The sequence below is a fragment of the Corvus cornix genome, chromosome 18 (genome assembly GCF_000738735.6).
Source record: "Corvus cornix cornix isolate S_Up_H32 chromosome 18, ASM73873v5, whole genome shotgun sequence".
NCBI classification, from domain to species: Eukaryota; Metazoa; Chordata; class Aves; order Passeriformes; family Corvidae; genus Corvus; species Corvus cornix.
Window position 1 is genome coordinate 3,777,728 of NC_046347.1, and position 19,659 is coordinate 3,797,386.

The following is a 19,659-nucleotide window of genomic DNA, read 5'->3' on the forward strand; positions in this document are numbered from 1 at the left end:
GAACAGATGTAGGCAGCCCTCACTGATGGAGGGTTAAAGCAGGTCACAACTCAGGCCAAATAGCAAAAGGCAGGTCCTTTATTGCATAGAGTCACTTATAAATCGTTTTCCAGTCAATAGAAGGCAAAGCAGGAGTGGGGTTGGGGGCCTGAGGTTGAGAAAGGCAGAATGGCTTAAAATTATACCAAATCCCTGTCTGCAGCACTAGAAGATTCACTTCCAAGGAGTCACAATTTCTCTTTAATAGGTGTTTCATGCCAGTAGGTGTCTCATGGCCCAGGCGTGGGCTGTGAGGTGTGTGTAGGTCTGAGACGGAGGATGGAGCGTGGCCTTGAAATCAGGGACAGGTGAGCAGTAAACCTGGCTTGATAAATAATGGATGAATTGTGCTTGGTTTTGCTGATGATGTAGTGACCTTTTGGGAGGCAAGAAACAAAGAAACAGCAAATGACCAGCAATACTGATGAACAGGCTAAGTGAACTGGACACATCATTAACACCAGCATACCAAAATAATTACATGCAACCGGGAGTCACACGGTCAGCAAAAAGTGAAACGAGGAAGTGGCTCTGTGTAAATTTGAGCTTTCCAGCTCTCAGCAGGGAGGAGAGCTCCGGGGGGATGTGGGTTTGGGGTGCTTGGTGCAGCTGGACTTCGGCCTGACTCGCTGCCAGGAGTTTGAGGCTTGCAGCAGAGCAGAGATGAGGTTTGCAGGAGTCCTGTTTGCTGAGATGAGGTGCTGCAGAGAAGCAGAAGTTGTCCTGTACTGTAGGAAGAAATTGCTGGTGCCCAAGAGACACCACAAAACCCAGAGCGCCACATGACTGGTTAACACACATCTAAAAGACAAAGACATTAAATCTTTTATCATCTTGTGTTTGCAAAGACAACAGGTCAACCCCAGAGCAGCCGCCTCCACGTGCCAGGCAGGCATGTAGTGATTCTGGTGAGAGAGTCAAACGAGATTTTGTGAATGACCAGATATTTGGCTGAGTCTGCTTGCTATTCCCTGTTGGAAAACATCATCATCAATGGGGATCTGTTGGCAGGGAAGTGGGGAGAGACACTGCTTTTCACACGCTCATCTGTACTCACATGTAAACAGGAGTACTCATTATTGGTTATTCATTATTCCCCCATCTAATAAACTTTCTGCCGTTCAGGCAGCAGGCGGAAACAGCAACACGCTGCTTTGTGGAGCCCGTCACACATCCGGAGCAACAGATAATGAATGGGCAAATCAAACATGCTGCCCAAAAACTCCATCTGAAAATGATTCAGCCCAGCGAATGCTCCTGAATAACAAATACATCTGCAGGAATTTAGCTGCAGTGGACTTGCAAGCAGCAGCAGGACCTGGCTTTGCAGTGAGTGATGGAAGCAGCATTGCTTGGCAGTTTCACTTAAGCAGAAATTATGATAATTTTCACTTTGTTTAGCACCTTCCATCTGAAGGTCTCCAAGTGCTTTACAAACTCAATTAATTAGTTGCGGTGAGACCCCTCCCCTGCTAATTTTGGCAGTGCATGCACCCGTTTAATGCTGAATATTAGAGTGAATTTCATACGTTTGCACCCAGCAAAGCGCTGCTGGGGCTGTGGGCACAGCCCAGCTCTCCTCCCTCCTCAGCCCTCCTAGGCCCTATTTCTTCTCTGTTGCTTGAACTGACACAAAACTTCATGGGAATCTTAAAATTATATCCAGTACGCACCTATTAGCACCGTATTAAGCCTACTGAAAAAGAGTGCAAAATACGCTATTTTAATATTGTCTATTATAGTATTATAATTGAATAATTACTGTTTATTTATCTATTTATTTATTTATCTATTTATTTATTTATCTATCCATTATTTATGCTAATTAATGGTTGGACTTGATGATCTTAGGGATTTTTTCCAAACCAAATGATTCTATGATTCCAAATGGGCAAAACTGAGCAGGGGGAATATAGCAACTTTTAAAAAACAATCCCTTTTGCATCTAAGCAGCAACAATTTCATAGTGGTTTGTTTAGTTGCTTTTTTTTTTCTTTTTGAGGTTTCCAAACTAAAAATAAGCCAAGAAATTATTACCATCAGTTGAAAGAGAGCAGAAATATTCTGTGGAAAATCCACTTGGATTTCCTTTGATTTTTCTGCTTATTTAGAGCACAACACCAGGATTGCTGTGTATTGCTCAGCTCCGCTCTCTGGTCAGAGCAATCCCTCTGTCTTTCACCATCCCCATTGCACCTAACACTGCACAAAAACAAGGAGCATTTTCCTGCTGCTGGACAGGGCTGGGGCTGTTGTTGGATTGGGATGAGCACGGCTGAACAACCAGCGCTGGCCGCATTGCGAGAAGAGTTAATCCACTGCCATCTGTCTTTATTATGCTCCTATTGTTGGACACCGCAGCCTGGAAATCCAGCAATGAAACCCAGTTGTTCGTTGCCATTCATCATAGTTATTGCTGGAGTTGTGTAACGAAGAGGGGAAGTGCTGTTTATTGCTCTCCCCTCTTTAGAAACTATCCTTAGGGGTAGTTATGGATGGTTATTGGAATCAAGCACAGGACTCTGGGAGGTCCCCCCTTCGCTCCGTTTCTGTGTTGAACCATGAGGTTTAATGGGGTTTTATGTCTACTTTTGCTTTGAGGCTGCTCTGCTGCCTGCTTTTGTGAGTTTGGCTACTTCATTTCCTGCATGAAGGTGAACTGAAGGAAAGGAGGACTATTAATATGGTAAAAAGGCAGTAGGTGGGTGCCCTCCGGGGCAGGTACAGCTCTGCCACGCATAAAAGCAGCAAGTGTGCACTGCAGCCAGAGTTTAGGCATTGTCCTGCTCAGGAACAGAGCCCTTTGAGCCTTTGAAAATAGCTGATCATAGATACAGGTGCTTTAGGTTACAGCTCCTGTCTCCAGCGATTTCTGGAGGCTGGAAATCAGACAAGACTCCAGCTGTGCAGGTGAGGGATGGAAGGGACAAGGGAACAGTGCAGGAGGTGAAAGAGCCAAACATAATTCTCACTGGGCAGTGCAGAGCTTCTCACTGGGGGTTGCAAGGATAAAAGTGAGAATGCATTCAAATAGATCTATAATGAAGATACTTCAATAAATCATCATGCCTGCACTGCAGCAGACAGATTTTGGTGATTTTAGGGCGAGACATGCTGCCTCTGGGTTTTACGAGGCAGTTCCTGGACTACAGGATGGTTGATCCTGTTGAGATAATGTATTAAAGGACCTGAACTTCCATGCAGAACTCAAAATCACCTTACGATTAGCTCTTCTGTTTTAATCATTTATACTGGTTCTTGCAATTACTCTGGGAAACAAAGAGATGTGGCTGCACTGAACCTCAACAAGGCACCACTTCCCCAGCTGCTCTCCTGCTGCCACACACCTTTGCTGGTGCAGGGAGTTCACAACCTGCACAGGCAACCCCTTACTCTAGACGCCAGCGGAGCCCCAAAGATTATGGACCAAACTGGAACGAAAATTATGTTCTGTGCCAGAAAAAAACACCTTTGGAAGGTGCCTGGTGTGCGGACAGATAGCCAGCACAGCTTTACTATCAGCAATTTATCTGTGCTGGCAACAAGGGAAGGGTGCAAGGAGCCTCTGGGATAAGAAGCTATGGGGGAGAAGAGCTGCCTATCCAGGTATCAGAGCCTCCACTCTGGCAGCACTCCTGGGCATGATACGTAATAGGTATGAGATGAGCTTCAAGGGCTAAAGACATGGAAGGAGTTAGGGATCTCAGTTGTGTTTCCAGATAATGTATAGCCTGTGCCTGTCAAAGCTACTGCTGATAAGGGGATTCTGCAGAAAGTAATTAAAACTCAAGCCCCTGGTATTTATTTAAAGGGGGAACTCTTGGGACTTGATAGGATTTTGTTGAAATGGACCAGGAAGCTGATTCTTAACGTGCCACGGAAAAGCTCAGAGAATTAAATCTAAAAAGAGAGGCCAAGCTAGTTTCACAGTGCCCTCACACAATCTGTGAGGCTGCAGAAGCTGTGAAGGTCTCTCTTACATGCTGAAAATGCAGGATAAGTCAAGCAAGGAAAAAAAAACCAACCCTCTTGGTGACACAGGAAAAATTTGTTCCTGAAGAAAGGTGTAGATCTGCCTATGTTGACTTGGAAATAAATGTGTGCTGTTATTTTGGACTTCAGCTCTCTTTTCCCTGAGGTGGCTTCCCTGGAAAACAGATAGATCTGAACAGACAGCTTTGCATATTAAGTACATTTTTTGCTAGACGCTGGTTGTCTGAGAAACTAATTTGTGACAATAGACTGTAGTTTAGTAGACATTATCTTAACCAGTTTGCAGCAAAGTGTGGGTTCAGCGATATCACCCTACTGCCTGTGAAGTCTCATCCAGGGCTTGGTGGAAAATTATGCCCAAGTAATAGAGTACTTATTGATGGGGTTTGCAGGCTCTGAGCCTGATGTATGGCTGGCTCTTTCAATTATGGAATGGCACCAGCGAAGCATGGATTGTTATCTGCTGACATCTTGTACAGCAGAAAAATGAAAAGCAGGAATTCCTGTGTCAGAGTCACTCGGGACACGGAGAAGTATAAAGAAATAGATGAGGCAAAACAGAAAAAAAATCAGCGTGGCTTAGGTCCCAAGAGCTGCCATCACTTCGTAGTTTTCCATGGAGTCCCAGCACTGGGAAACAAGGGTTTTAAAGGAAAGTGGTGTCACCTGAATTTTCTAACAGTCATGTGGGTTTATTCCCCTCTGGCAGATTTAGGAAGAGTGTCAGGTGATGCTGTCACCAGTGCCTGGGTGGGAAGAGAAGTCACTGGTGTGATCTGCCAGAACCAGTGGCCTCTGGGCTGCTCCCAGACAGTCCCAGTGCTTGTGTCAGGAGGCCAGAGCCAAGCACAGAGCCAAGCAAGAGCCCTGCAGGTGCTGAAAGCTCATTGACAGCTGTGACAGCAGTGATTTCTTCTTGTGGGCTTCTGCACGTTTTGGAATGGGAGAGGGTGTTGGAAGTGCTGCCTGTCAGGGCTGAGCTCCCGGTGTGATGAGTGGCCACCATGCTTAGGACACGGCAGCATAATCTCATCTGGACACAGGCACAGAGGAAGAAAACCCTTTGCAAGAGATCTTTAGTCACTGGGAATATGCTGAACTTCCTGGGAAAGGCTGTTTTGAAGGACAGTCCCTGTAGGAAGGTGATGCATCACAGATCCATCTCGAGTCCAAGCTGGGAAATTTTCCATCTTGTTCCTTTTTACACCCTAATACTTCGTTCTAATGAAGTACACCCCAATATGTCATTGTAGACTTCAGCTTACAGGACAAAAACCCCAAGTGAATGGTCCAGCTTAGTAAGGCTCCAGTCATGGAGGGATTTAGGTGCATGTTCTTCTTCAAGTCCATATTAATCCTTGTAAACTTATGACACAAGTCATGCTTCAGGTTGTAGCAAGATTCAGGTTTTCCTTTTAATCATTCGTCCAGGTTACTTTGAAATTAAAGAAAGAAATCTCGCCAGAGACTGGTTTTAGGACACACGCAGACAATCTGAGAATGATTTGAATACAATCTATACAGTTACTATAATTTCAAAGAGTTTATTTGATAGAAGCCACTGAACTACATCTTCCTGTGACCTTAATTAATAATAAAACATATCATTTCGTGTACAGGCAGAATTATCATAGAATCCATAGATGGTTTGGGTTGGAAGGGAACTTAAAGCTCAGCTCATTCCAACTCCCTGCTGTTTCAGGTGGCTCAGGACCCCATCCAACCTGGCCTTGAACTTTTCCAGGAATATTATATATAAACTCGGAACTCAGTTTAATAAAATAATAACTGGGGACTTGATACTTGCAAGAAACACCCCTGTGTGACACAGAGGCAGCAGCTCTACCTTGATGCCTTCCTGTCAAAAGAAATTGCTTTTCTTGTTAAGACAATGGTCCAAACTACCCTTTCCAGGAGAAAATCATGGCATAATCAGCTACAGACGTGGGAAGGGAAAGGTGGTGATTTTTGTAGGATGTCAGGGGTGAGGTCTCTGTGCCCTGTGACCAACTTTGCCATCGGATAACAGCTCCTCCATCATTCTGCTGTTTGATCTCACCTCTCCTCAGCTTACTCATCTGCGAGATTCACTTAATTACATTAGTGAACTTCACTGAGGTGTCTTGAAGCTTAATTAAGTTCTGGAAAGCCCGTCAAGAGCCGCTGGCAGAATGCTCTGAGGAAGTGGCTGAGATGAGAAATGGACACGAGGGAGGGAAATGTGTTGCACTGTGTTTGGGTGAACAGAACGGGACGGAGCCGTCGATTCACCGCGGCTGTCACCTTGTCAGGGCATTGCCGTGAACTCTGGGGAGATCCCCTCTGATGAGCAACCAGCATGAGCATTCACTTCCCAGTTTTATGAGTGTGTTACCTTCATTCTCATTTCCATACAGCTGATTTTGAGAGGGGCATGTACTCACCAGTGCTGTGCACGCAAACACAAACAGGCGCAGCCCCGTTTTCTCCCAGAGCCTTGGCAAAGCCGGCCGGTGGGTGGAAGTTGGTCGGGGCACCTGTGGCTGGTTGCTGTCAGTTCTCGTTTCACCCTCGGGAGGGTTTTCGCCTGACGCACCCCAAGGGGTGAATTGACATTCATCGCTCCTCCAGGGGAAGAAACATATGGAGGCTCCACCGGGACAAACTCCGTGCTCGGAATTGCCAATCAGTGCGTGGATGAGCCTCAGCTGGGAAAACCTTGCTACTAACAAGGCTTCACGCTCCTCCAGCTCTCCTTGCTGTCTGTCAGCTGCTAAGTACAGTTTGAGCAGCACAGGAGGTGCTGAACAACCTCCAGCACCAGCTTATTACGGAGAGGTGGTAAGCTCTGCATATTTTAGGTGCAGGCAGTTCCTATTAGAAACACTCATGAGGTATTCCCTATAACTTAGCAAAATTGGATGGTCTTAAAAATGAAATATTTAGCTGGGAAGTAAAAAAAAAAAAAAAAAAAAAAAAAGAAAGGTTTCTGCTTTTCTTCTGCAGGAAAATTTCTCAGATTGTTGTATTTGGACTGTTTAAATACGCTGCTCTCCTTTGAATCTCTGCTTTTAGCCCGTTTGTTTATGCTCCTTTTGCTGGGAAATGCCTTGTTATTGTTTCCTTGTACTTTCCACAGAGCTTGAAATTGCTGGCTGTGCAGGAGGAAATTAGCTGGTAATTAAAGGCAAGTTAATAACGATTCCCATGGAGTCTGCTCGGTCCTATTGCTGGGAGGAAAATGCTTTGCCTCCGTGGTCAGGCACTGCTGCCCAAGCAGTGACATCAAGGGGCGGTAGTCACACCATGGCACACATGGAGGCAGGACTTGAAGCCTTTCAAACCCCAGCAATTAGAGATAATGGCATGATATCAAAACAAGACAAGTAATGGAGCAACCTGCAGCCAGCAGATTATTTTTGAGAGGTTCAGAAAAGGTAACTTGAGGAAAGAAAGCTTTGGGTTCAAACTTGCGGCGTGCCAGTCTGTGCCTTTACTTTATGTGTACTTGTTTTAGGCACCATTAAAGTTGGAAAGCACTTGGAAATTCTTTCTTGGAAATCAAGTTCAAGACTCTCAGGTCCTTCCAAAATGTCCAAGGCACAGGGCTGTTTGCATAATCCAACCCCTTGGTTAGCAGACTGCTCTCTGAAGGAATATAAGTGAGATAGGTTTTGCTTTTGTAAAGCTGGAGAAAACCTGAGCACTTGCTAAAGGTAGTCCCTTGAATTTCCAGTGTGACTTGAACATACTTTTGAGGTATATTTTAACATGTTGCTGCTTTCAGATGTTGAGGACGAAGTCATGAGGGCAGCTGAATGTTTTGACTGAGCACTCTGTTTTTCAAGGGAATAAACCTCAGACTCTCATGTTTCTCCTCATGCCTGCCTGTTTCACTTACAGGACTTCAAAATCCATTTGGTCATTTCCCAGGCACTGAGGTGGATGCCAAACATGAGAATTCCCTGTGCAGAGCTGACCAGCCAACCCCCTTCCCAGTGTGCAGAGACCACGGGCATGGTTTAGTACCTGAGTGTGACGGGAGGGAGGGAGAAGGGGTGCAAATGTCTGGTCTGAGCTCTAGACTGTGATTAAAAAACAAAACAAAAAGTCACAGCAGAAACCCCAGCTTCACAAGTGACCTCAGCACCTGGCTGGGATCCAGCTCTGATGTCAGGATTTTGTCTCCTCCTGGAACTGGTGGGCATGGGGCACATGAAGAGGCACCACACACTTGCAGGTTTGTGCCCACCTGGGGCTGAGAGCCCCTGTCAAGGGACGTTCAGTTTTCTGAGGGTCTAAGTCACTTCTTGAGAAGGGGATGTGGGCTGCATTCAAGTGAACCCAGAAATCTGAATATAAATGATGATACTGACAACTTTTGCCCAGCTCCTTCCATACCCTAAAGGCCCCCAGCTCCATGGGTGATTTTTTTATACATTAAAACTTCCTGGAGGCACCTGGCTACCAGTGCTGAGGGGCTGGGTGTTTCCAGGAGATAAACATGTCCCCACCAGCACCCTGAGCATGGAGATCTCCATACCTGGTGGGAAGATATTGCTCTGGAGGGCTTTTCCTTTTTCACAGAACCATGAAACCAGCAGGGTTATCCCACAAGGTTGGACAGGACCTTTGGAGGTCATCTTGTCATCTCTGGCCTTGTCCTTTCATCCTGCGTGAGCTTGTGTCCTTCACACCAGAGAAGGACTTGCACCCAGCCTATGGAGAACCATTTCTGACATGCTGAGCCCTGAACAAAAGATGTTCTGGGCTGGGTTGCAAAATAAAACCATGAGCCCTGCTCTGTTCTGTGGGAGGAGAGACCCAGGGCTCGCACAGCACCACCTTTAACAGCCCAGCTGACACAGCTTGAGGACTGCCTGCCCAAAGGGAGAGAAAGACCAAAAGACAAAAAGAAGAGAAGTGAAAACTTGGGCAATTCCTCAAACGGTAAAAATAAACTCCTTAGGGAAAAATAAGAAAAAAATAAATAAAAAGAAGAAGTGTCTCTCCTTCTGAAAGGCTGCAATTACTGTGGATAGGATCCATCTCACCTGATGGCACCTAGGTCTCGGCATCTGTACTGAGCACTCAGAGCTCATTTACCATCAATGGAGAGAAATGGGCACCTCCAGCAGGCAATTGCTCTCATCTGGAGGTGGTTGCCTAAAATAGGTCAGACAAATCACTGCAATTTCTCTCCACTTACACATTTAAGAGGCTCTCTCCGGTACAGACACTTGTCTTGTGGACCTCTGACACCAGGTGAGATGAATCCCCCCTGAAGTGACAACAAGACCCATCTTCTGAAAGCAAGGAGGGAATGATAGGGACGTCCCAAACCCTGCTCTGACGACATAATGAGTCAGGGTGTTCAAAAAAGTGGATAGCTCCCCAGAACATGTCAGCCTCAGCTTTGACCAGCTGGAGGATTTGGGAACATTGGAAAGGGTGATTAGGATTAATCCATTTACCTGAGCAAGTCACTTGGAGAGCCCTAGCTGTAAAACAATATTGGTTATCAGCATCCTCCTGTGATGATGTGCTGTGAGCTCTGGAAAGGAGATTTTTCCTCTGAAACAACCTCTTCACATTTTCCCTGAGTGAAGTATTTTGCTGCTCCGATTTGTGATTTAATAATCATAAATAATAGAGTCCTTAGTGCTATATTTTTAAATGACTGAATGGTGAGAATCTACTTTAAAAAATTGTATGAATGCCTATCACTTGTGTGCATATAAATGTATTCAATTAGCACTCAAATCTTGAGTTATCTCCTGATGGAAGGCAAAACCTTTTGAATTCAGTCCCATGCAAGAAATACTGTGTCATTTAACTCACAAAAGGATGCCATGCACTTAACAGATAATGACTGAAGAGGATTTTGCTGTATTGCCTGCTCAGCTGCTTGTGAGGACAAAGAAAATAATTCCCCTCTTAGGATCCTATGGGGTAATGAGGAAACCCTCTCCACACTGATCACACCGAGTAGGGGAAAGGAAAGAGCCCGATGGGCTAAAGGGGCTGCGATTTCATTGTCATGGTCCCCCATGTGCTTTCCATGTTTTGTCTGGGATGCTAAGCCAGTGGCTAACCTGTCTCTGAACCTGCCACCAGCACACAGAGATTACTCACCCTGGATACTGCACTTCAGCAAATGCAGAATTAGCCCTGGCTAAGTAATCTTGTTAGCGTGATTCAGTGTTAAATGGATCTCGATTAAATGGGCCTTTATATTGTCCCAGCTGGAGATGATAAGCCCCCACAAGGAAATGGCAGGAGACCGAAGGAAATTGCTTTACTCCAGACTGGGATGTTTAACCCCATAAAACACTTTCTGGTCCCCCTCTGCTGTTGCCTCGGCTCACTTGCATGGCACCATTTACCCTGGCCCTTGGCTGTGGGGGACAGGAGAGGCTCAGGGCAAGGGCTGGAGCATCTCTCTGTGACACCTGTTGGCCAGGACAAGAGCAGGGTGGTGGAGATGCAGGTGAGAGGGCAGGATGGCTCTGATGGGTGGCTCTTTGCTGGAATTAATAATCCCTTTGTTACCACAGTGCTTTGTCCAACCCCTCACTCGAGGTGTTGGTGCTGGGGTGCCTGAGCATCCAGAGGTCAGAGAAACTGCTGCCACCAATAGTTTATTAAGCTTCAAACAGCACCTGGGGAGAATCTTCAGTCTCATCTTAAAAGAAATGGATTGCTTAAACGTGCCACTGGGACTCGTTGGGAATGGCTTGGGGTTTATCAGTGTGAGATAGGAATCAGCTCGGTGTGTCGGTGCATCAGAACCTGACACTTCATTTCCCCTCGCTGTTAGCTCTGGCAGTGCGTGCACAGCCTGGGGAAGAGGGAAACGGCATCAAAATCCCCCAGGGACTGCAAATGCAGAGGGAAACTGGGGGGCACTGGTGTGGCAGGGATGGAGAGCTGGGACTCAGCAGTACCGAAGTTTCCTGCTCTGCGGTGGGAACCAGCTCTGCCCTCCGAAGGCTCCTGGTGGTCTGAAGCAAGGACTGGGTGAGATGTGGTGTTGCAGGTGAAAACAAGATTAGAAAGAGAAAAAAAAAGGGATAAAACACTTCACCTGTGACCCTTGCTAATGGTCATTGTTAGGAAAAGGCTTCTGGGGACAGATAACAAGGTGGACATCAAACTGTCCCTCGTACCCACACATCAATGTGTGCTCTCCTCCTGCTTCTCTGCTCTCCTCCTGCTCTGTATTATCTAATAAATTTTCTCTCTCCATGTCTGATGTGACTTCAAACTATGGATTTATCCTCAAGGAGTCAGAGACCCTAACAGGACACATGGAAAATCTCTGCTCTATAGCAAGTCAGATGATCTGATATCTTTTTTCCCAGACCTTTGACAGAAATATGGTAAACATGCAATTACTCGAATTTTTCCATAAATTTTGCATCGGAGGTGGATTTACATGCTTGTGATATTTTCCAGACATGAATCCCAGCCCTGTGAAGCAGCGAATGGCTGCAGACGGGCAAGAAATGATATAATCTATTAGAGATTTCCTTCATTATCCCTCTAATCAAGGCTTCTATCAGTCTCCTTTGATGCGCTGCTGGAAAAAAAGATCTTCAAGTAAACTGATGCTGGAGATAATTAATTAACTTGCCATCCTCTTGCCTTACAGACAGAGACAGTGTAAGAAAGAAGAAGTGTCCTTTGCAATTACCTCTCTGTGCTTTTCCATCCTAGTGCTGACAGCTTGTAGGACATGAAGTGGAAAAGCATTTTACCAAACTTTGAGGCTTTGGCCATCTATTCCTTCACTTGAGAATATTTCCTCCTGCTTGTATTTCTCACGTTGTTGGATAACACTCCTGCTGGTGAAAAATGGGTTTAATACTTGAACAGTTATAGTTGGATGTAGTCTAGCCTGGTAATATTATCTTCTTTATGCTTTCCTTAGAGCAAATACCCCCATCTCTCCTATCCTCAGGTTATTGTACAGGAAATCCACCTTTGTTAGGACAGAATAGAAAATTGAGGTTAAGAGCTGGGTCAGTGGAGTAACATTGGTGCTGCAGGTTGCTGTAGGCATTCCTGATATTTTTCTTAGGGCCTTGGCAGGAATGGGGAATGATTTCTGCCGTGGGAACTCACCTTTTTCACGTGAACTTCTCTTTCCAAATATTGGTGCAATCTCATATCCTGTAAAGACAGGGTTTCCCTGCCTGATGTTTTAAAGGATGAGATTTAAATTGCTCTGCCATCTCAGACCAAACCCGGAGCAGGAGGAGGTCTGCAATCCGCTTTACCGACCTCGGATGATTTCTTCTTTTACAAATTATGTCCTCTTTTGCTTAGGTTTTCCTGTGTTTCCAGTTCCTTGAGTCCTCAAAACAACATTTCAAATTCTAACTAGTTTAGCTCCCCTTAAATTTCTCCTTTTTGGTGCTGCATGAGCAGCTAGACAGGGGAGAGCATGGCTGAGCGGGCAGACTGACAGAGCTTTAAACACAGAGCCACTCAGAGCAGATCCAAAACACCATCAGCAAAACACTGACAAGAGCCTCCTTCCAGAGGAAATCTCCCCAGAAATATCAAGTAGTAAAGCAGAGAGGAAAAGCACATAATAAAAGCAAGACTAAGTTTAGAGTGTCTTCTAGCAAATTCAGGGATTTTGCTGCTTGTCCTGTATGTGCAGGGTGGGTTTACAACAAGGAAAAAGTTGTTTGGTTTGGGTTTGGTCACCAGGGGTTTGTAAATCAATTAGTACTTGTAGGAGTTACTAAAGGCTAAAGAAGTCAAGGGTAGGGTTGCTAATGCAGCACAGACTGGTGATTTTTTTTCCTGGGAAAACACTCCTTTGGCTGCAGTGCAGCAGCCTGACAGAACCAGGCTTCCTTCTTGTAGAAACGCTGAAGAAGACCAAGGAGTGCCACCATGCATGGCACAGTATTTGCTCATCCGTGTTTTTTAATGCATTTCCTCCTCTTCCAGGTGCTGGCAGGTACTGTAAGCTCCTGGGAGGCAGCACAGGGCTGAGATGATAAATAACTTTAAATAGCATTGTGGTGCTCACGTCCAACAGTGATGGCTCTTCTCTTGCCCTAGGGAGTGGATGAAAAACTTTAACTTGTCCTCCCAAGTGCTGTGTCTGCTTTTTTTTTTTCAAAATTATTAGCAAATTAATGTGAATTGTGAAACATTAACTACAAAATTATTGTGAATTAAGGCTGTGGGTTGGTGGTGGTTCTGGTTGGCCCCTGATGAGGTTGTGGCGAGGGTGAGCACTCTGGAAGGTGGGCTGTGCTGGCAGGGTTTCCATCACCTGTATGCACCTCGTGTGGGGTTATTTTTTGGGGGAAAATTCGCAGCTTCTGGAAACCACAAGTTCAAAACCCCACTCTAAGCAAAGCCTCACCAACAATTTACCATTTGAAAATAATTCTGTCAAGGCTAAGAAATGAATCAATACGGGAGCAAGTGTTCAAAGGGTATTTTTTTGAGTGATTTGCTTGACTGAGCAGATTTCTCACCATCTCCCCATGTTTGTGGAGCAGCTGTGGCAGGTGCTGTTCCAGAACAATCTCAGGAGCTGGACAGGGTCAGCAGCAGCTGAGTCGGCTCTCAGTAGCTGGAGGTTGTGGTGGTTTGCTCCTTGGAAGACCAAAGGGGACAGATGATTTTTCTAAGAGTGGTCACCTTTGAAAAATCAGAAATCCTCCCCCTTCCTGACTGTCTTTCTGGGAAAGTTGGGAATGTTTTTGTCTGCAAGCCTTTAACACTCTGAAATTGCCAGTTTTGAAAGTAACTCTCTTGCAAACTACCAATCCTCATCTTGGCCTGCAAGCACTGGAAAGCTCCTAATGAATGTCCTTTCTCACACACCCCTTGTATGCAGAACTGTTTAAGAAAAAAAAAAAAAGAAATCTGCTAATTAATTTTAAGCCTCTTTGTGGCAAAGCCTAAGAACTGGATTTACCAAGAGACCAGGGGGTCCATCTGGTGCAAAAAGCTCACTCCTATGCCAAGGTATTTGTTCCATGGCAGGGTTTAAGTCTGGATATCTCCTTTGGGCAGCAGGTTGGTTGTACTGACCACTGGCACATTTCTCAATGTGTTGAGGGGATGGTGACCAGGGTCCTCAGCCAGAAGTCAGAGGGGGTTTCCTGCATGTGTCCCATGCTTGGACAAGTGCACAGTGGCTTTTCCCCTAAATAATAGGATCACACCTGATGGCAGTGCTCAGTTTTAGAAGTGGGGCAAATAAAGCACAGCGTGAGCTCAGCGAAGGTTTTGTGGTTTTATCCTCCAGGTTCCCTTGAAACTCCTTTAAATAAAAACAATTTGATGCAGCATCATTTTACATCACCATGAACTCTCCTAAGCCTCTCTGCACTGAGTGGACGTTCTCTGGAAGCATCTGTAGCTGAAAGGACACACAAACCAACCTCACACACCTCTGCCCTTCACTAGCCAAAACAAGTTTGGCCAGGAAATTCAGAGTTTGGATAACACGCACACGTGTTTTGCATCCCCACTTTCTGTGTCTCTCGTTGTGCCAATCTCCTTTTCTCACACAGTTTCTAATTCTGATATATCTTTTTTCAGAAGCATGTTTTTATCTATGTTAATGAAAATTTGCTTGAATTCCCCAAAAGATTTGCATTGATTTTTGGGATGCAGAGAGGTAGGGAAAGCAACAACACCAACAGGGAGACCTACTCATTTGAACTTAATCTGTTCCTCTGTCCTAATTAGCAGTACATTTGCTCATGGAGAGGGAAGAGTTTGATGATTGGCAAAATCAAATAAACTGGGTGGAGAGAATTTTGCAAGTTTTTAAGTGTGTATGGCGTGCAATGAGTGAAAGGAGAAAATGAAATGAATGAGAGAGTCATGAAATTAACCACAAAATGCATCTTTTCTCCCCTGTAGGAGCGTTTCATCCTTTCTAGCTCAAAAGCAGTTTGGCAAGCCCTTGTTCTTTGTTTTTGATATCTTCCAGCAAAGGACAAACCACCAGCTAAGCCCTCACCAGGACGCAGCCCTTGAAGGAGTCAAGAGCAGGTAGGGATTTTCCTTCAGATGACAGCCACGAGAAATATTTGCTTGTGTGTTTGATGCTGAGCTGTGCAGGACCTGCCTGGGAGGAGATGGGCTGGCCTGGCTTGGTTGTGGTTCAGCCAAAGCCAGTGCAGAGCCCTCAGCCAGCTCCACTGTGCCATAAGGGATCACACATGGCACCAGGGCTGGCAGAGCAGCTTGCAGCCTCAGGTTTATTTTCTTCCCTTTTTTTGGATGCTGTTAGGGGAGTTACTGGGCAGGGAAAGATGCTCCATCCCATGTTTGTGTGTGTAAAAAGCAAGGAGGCTGTGAGTGATGTGTTATTATCTGCTTGCATGTGGTCACCTCGAACACCTGAATTAGGAGAAATCCAGTGTTGTGCCGTGTGTCCTTCCAATGATTATTTCAGATATTTGCAATCTTGACAAGGTTTTCTTGCGAAGTTGATTATATGAAATAATTTTCATTACATGCCCCAAACGGCCTGTAAAGCACTGAAATCAGTAGGAACCTAGTCATGCTGCTCAAATCCAACTGATTGTGCCCTATTTTGTTTGAACTTTTTGTTCCTCTCCTGCTCTCTTCCCTTGGTTAGTGGTCAAGTGTAACTTTACCTCGAAGCTCAGCCCTGTGAGACACAGCTTGTGGCTGATTGCATCTGATGGGGGGGAAAAGAGGGGCTTTTACTGGAATCTTCCTATTAATTTTTGTGCATAAATTAGGACAAATTAAGGCCGTGTGTGGCCCACGTAACTGGTCACAGCTTGGCCATGATGTGATGCTGAGTGAGCACCACACCAGATAGTGCTGATTGGCCAGAAGGGGTCTGGTGGCTCTGCTGGCAAACCATTCCCATGGGAACTGAGGACAGCTCCCAGGAAAACCTGTGGTGGTTCACAGTGGGCATGGAAATGGGATAGAAAGATCAGAATCATTGGTCGCCTGGATTTCATTGCTGGTTAAAACTTTACTGCCTGAGCTTTTCTTTCTGAAACAAAGTTATGAGAACAAAAATCAGTCGAGTACTGGGCTTGCTTAATGCCGATTCTAATGTGCTCTCCCCACGTTCCAAGGCATCCAGAAATGATGCAAACATGCTTTGGGCAACGCTGAGCTAATCAGCTGCTTGAAAGGCAGAGTATTTCAGCTTCAGTTAGGTGCCAAATTATCGCGTCCTCATTTCTTCAGGACGTGGGGAAAGCAGGCACGTTCCTGCCTGCCAAAAGCTGGGCCAGCAGTCCTGGAGTGATGGGGTGTGGGGTGGGGAGGGCATTCAGTGGCTCTGCCAAGAAAACGAGGCTGCAGATCCACCTTGGAGAGCACAGCTGGAGAGCCACAGCTCGCCCCTTTGGCTCAGCATCCCGTATTCCTCCAGGGCTGGAACCAGAAGCCTTGCTGTGCTGGATTAGATTGCTCTGCTGGATTTTTGTGTCTGTGCATTACCCAGACTCAGCCCTGTGTCTCATTAGCTGGAGGCTGGGTCAGCACAGGCTGGAGCCGTGCTCGTGTCAGCAGGACGTGCCCAGGGGTGCCAGGCCCTGCCAGGGTGTTTGCATTTCCATGGGCCAGCCATTGCTCAGCGCATCCAGGGATAGGTGCAGTTGATAAATATGTCTGATAAATGTGTTTAATAAACAGCAGCCAGGGCCCAGCACACTGTAATAGGCTGCTCATCTCTGGAGCTGCCACAGCATTCTCCTGGCAAATATTCCGTCAGTTCATCAGGGTCCTGGTGTGAACTCCCAAACCACGGGAGCAGAGGATTTCTCCAAAAACTGGCCCATTTTCTCCCACATTCCATGCCACTCATAACCCCAGGAGCTCTGTGCTTCTAGGCACCCCCAATACCGGCTCTGTCCGAGCTGAGGCTGGGGGACCAGTGCAGAGTGGGGGCACTTGCAGAGTGTCACTTTGGGGCACATTTAAGTATTGCTATCGGGGCAGACTTGGCAACAGGTCATTTGAGGGCAGCCTCAGCGGGCTAGCCAGATTGCCTTGGCTGTCTTTAAAGGGTTTATCCCAAGGGGCAGCTGTCCTGTTTGAAATCCAGCCAGCAGCCAGGTAGGATCCAGCCTTCCCCTGCCGTGCCCGGGCACTGCCCAGTCCCAACCCACAGCCTGCTGGAATATTCACAGCAGCTGTTGGGAACGTGGCTGGGTTTGGGGTGATGCTGGGCTCTGCCCAGGGCCCCCCCACCTCCCCCCCACCCAGGCAGGGTGTGAACCTCCAGATTTCCTTCCAGGAGGGCACTGCTGAGCTCCCGAGACCTGGAGCAGATTAGAATATGCTGAACTGTAAAGGCTTGTCTTAATTAATGCTTTATAAGGTTACAGCTAGAGCCGGGGAAATAATCAATAGTGAATCATCTACTCGGCAAACTCAGCTCCTTTCTGCGGGCGAGTTATCTGTAAACAGCTTGCAGTTTTCTCCATCCATTCATTCATTATTTACAATTATTTCCCAAATAATTCCTTCGAATTGCTTTTGGTCTGCAGCTTGTTTGCAAGCAGCGCGTGGCAGGCGCCTGATCCTCGCCAGTCAAGCTGTGATCATTAGTTTTTGGTGGGACGAGCAGGTTATGTGGCCTCACGCTGGGTCCCCGAGTGCAGCAGCGCAGCTCTTGCCATCCTCCTTAATGAATTCAGAATAGCTTTGGGCAGATATTCCCTGCTTCTCGTGCAGCATCCGCGCTCTCTGCCAGTAGCCTCGTTAGTTAAATCCCTCGTTAGGAGACTTGTCGGGGTGTAGCGGCTGCAGCACGGATTCAGAGTCCATCTCATCTGGATTTTTCCTGAACTGGTCCTTATTGGCTTTATTGGCCGTATCAGTGGCAGGATCTTCAAAATAAGCAAGTCTTAGCAACCACTGGTGTTTCCACGCTCAGGACCCTGCTTGGGCCACTGGTGAGAACTCCAGAGGCCATCTCTGGGCCCAGTCTGGCCCTCACTGCCCCAGATCAACCCCACTGGCGTCCAGGCCCAGATCAAACTGCTCTCTGCTGCCAAAGACCCTCATTTAAACCTGTCACTGTGCCCAAAGTGACTGCAACCCTGGAAAAGAAAATCACCTCCAATTCCAGGGTTTTTTCCACGGCCCTGGCTTGCAATGTGCCTTCCCCTGTTAAAATCACCACACCATCGCAGCTCCAAGGCAGCTGTGGCAGTTTTGATGATTAAAAGGATTTCTTCATGATAAGAACTGGAGTGAAACTCATTTCAGGTAGCAGCCAAACAGCTGCTGGATGGTACACAGTTTCATTTACTGCTGACATGGACTGGATTGTTTTAAGCAGGGGACGTAAATAGGCTGTGACATAAATCAAAGAAAACACCAGCTGCGGGTCAGCCGCACTCTGGGGATTCACTGCTGTGGATCTGCGAGGAAACCAGACAGAGGAGCCGGCTGCTCGCCCACATGGCCCAGGAAGGGTCTGCCTGGGCTGCAGGAAGAAGGATTGCCCCATGCTGGGGAATTCTGACAGGTTCCTTCCCCTTCCAACGCTGTTACAGCCCTTGGAAGGCAGATCTTGGGATGCAGCTGCAAAAGATGAGTGCTGGAAGTTCCAAGGTCCCTCCTGGGTTGTGCTGGGAAGTGTCTGGTGTTGGCATGGGAGTCTGGCCCTTTTCTGTGAGAGCCTTTGTCATCTGATAACTGAATTGAGCTAAAACTGTTGCCCCACGGGACGTACCGGGGGCGTACATGTCACCATCCCGGGGCTGCCACTGGCAAGGGTCCTTCACCCCCACTGTGGTGAATCCAGCGCTCGCCCCTTCCCACCACCAGTCCCAAAGGTTTGCTGGGCCAGGCATCCCCTCTGCTGCAGGTGGCGATGCAGAGGATTTGGGACAGTCACAGAGGAGGGCTCAATGTATAGAGGGACACAGTCCAGAGATAGAGATCACTCCAGCTGTCTTCTCTGTGGAAGAAAGACAGAAGGAGAAAGGAGTTCTGCTTAAAAATTAACAAATCCTGACCTCAGAGGAGTTGCAGGCCCAGAGAAAAAAGCCACTGAGCACCTGAAGAGTGCTGCCTGCAAGCTGGGAAGCATCCCCAGAGCCAGCAGTGGTGTCCTGAGGCTGCAGACTCGTTCTGCTGGGTGCAGCAAACACTCCCAGCGTGCTGCCTCAGTCCCTCCACAACTGAGACTCGGGAAAAATAGAAGCAGCCCCCTCAGCTGCCTCTTCCTTGCTCCAGGTCCCCACAGCAGCTGTGCTTCACCACCCTGGTGCTGCTTGAGCAGGGGGAGAGGGTTGGGTGGTGGTTTTTTCTCTCCTTAAGTCAAAATCAATGATGATGACAGAGTTATAAGGTGAGCGATGGGAAAGGAGAAGAAAGCACCCAGTGTCAAATTTGATGCAGGAGGCAGTTAGAGGAACCTATTAGAGTTCTGTTGCCTTAGGGTATGTTGGTGGGTACATAGGAGAGTGTAATGTCAGCGAAACAGGAGAGCAGTCTCTTTCCCCTTGAACCCTTATCATTAATGTGGAAGGCATACATTGTCAGCTATTAGTCTGGAGGGGAGGGAGAATAGCACACGAGATGTCTTAGTTTGGAAATGGAGTCTGACTCCTCGCCTGGTGTGTGAAGGATGGAGGGTTATTGCAACTGTTG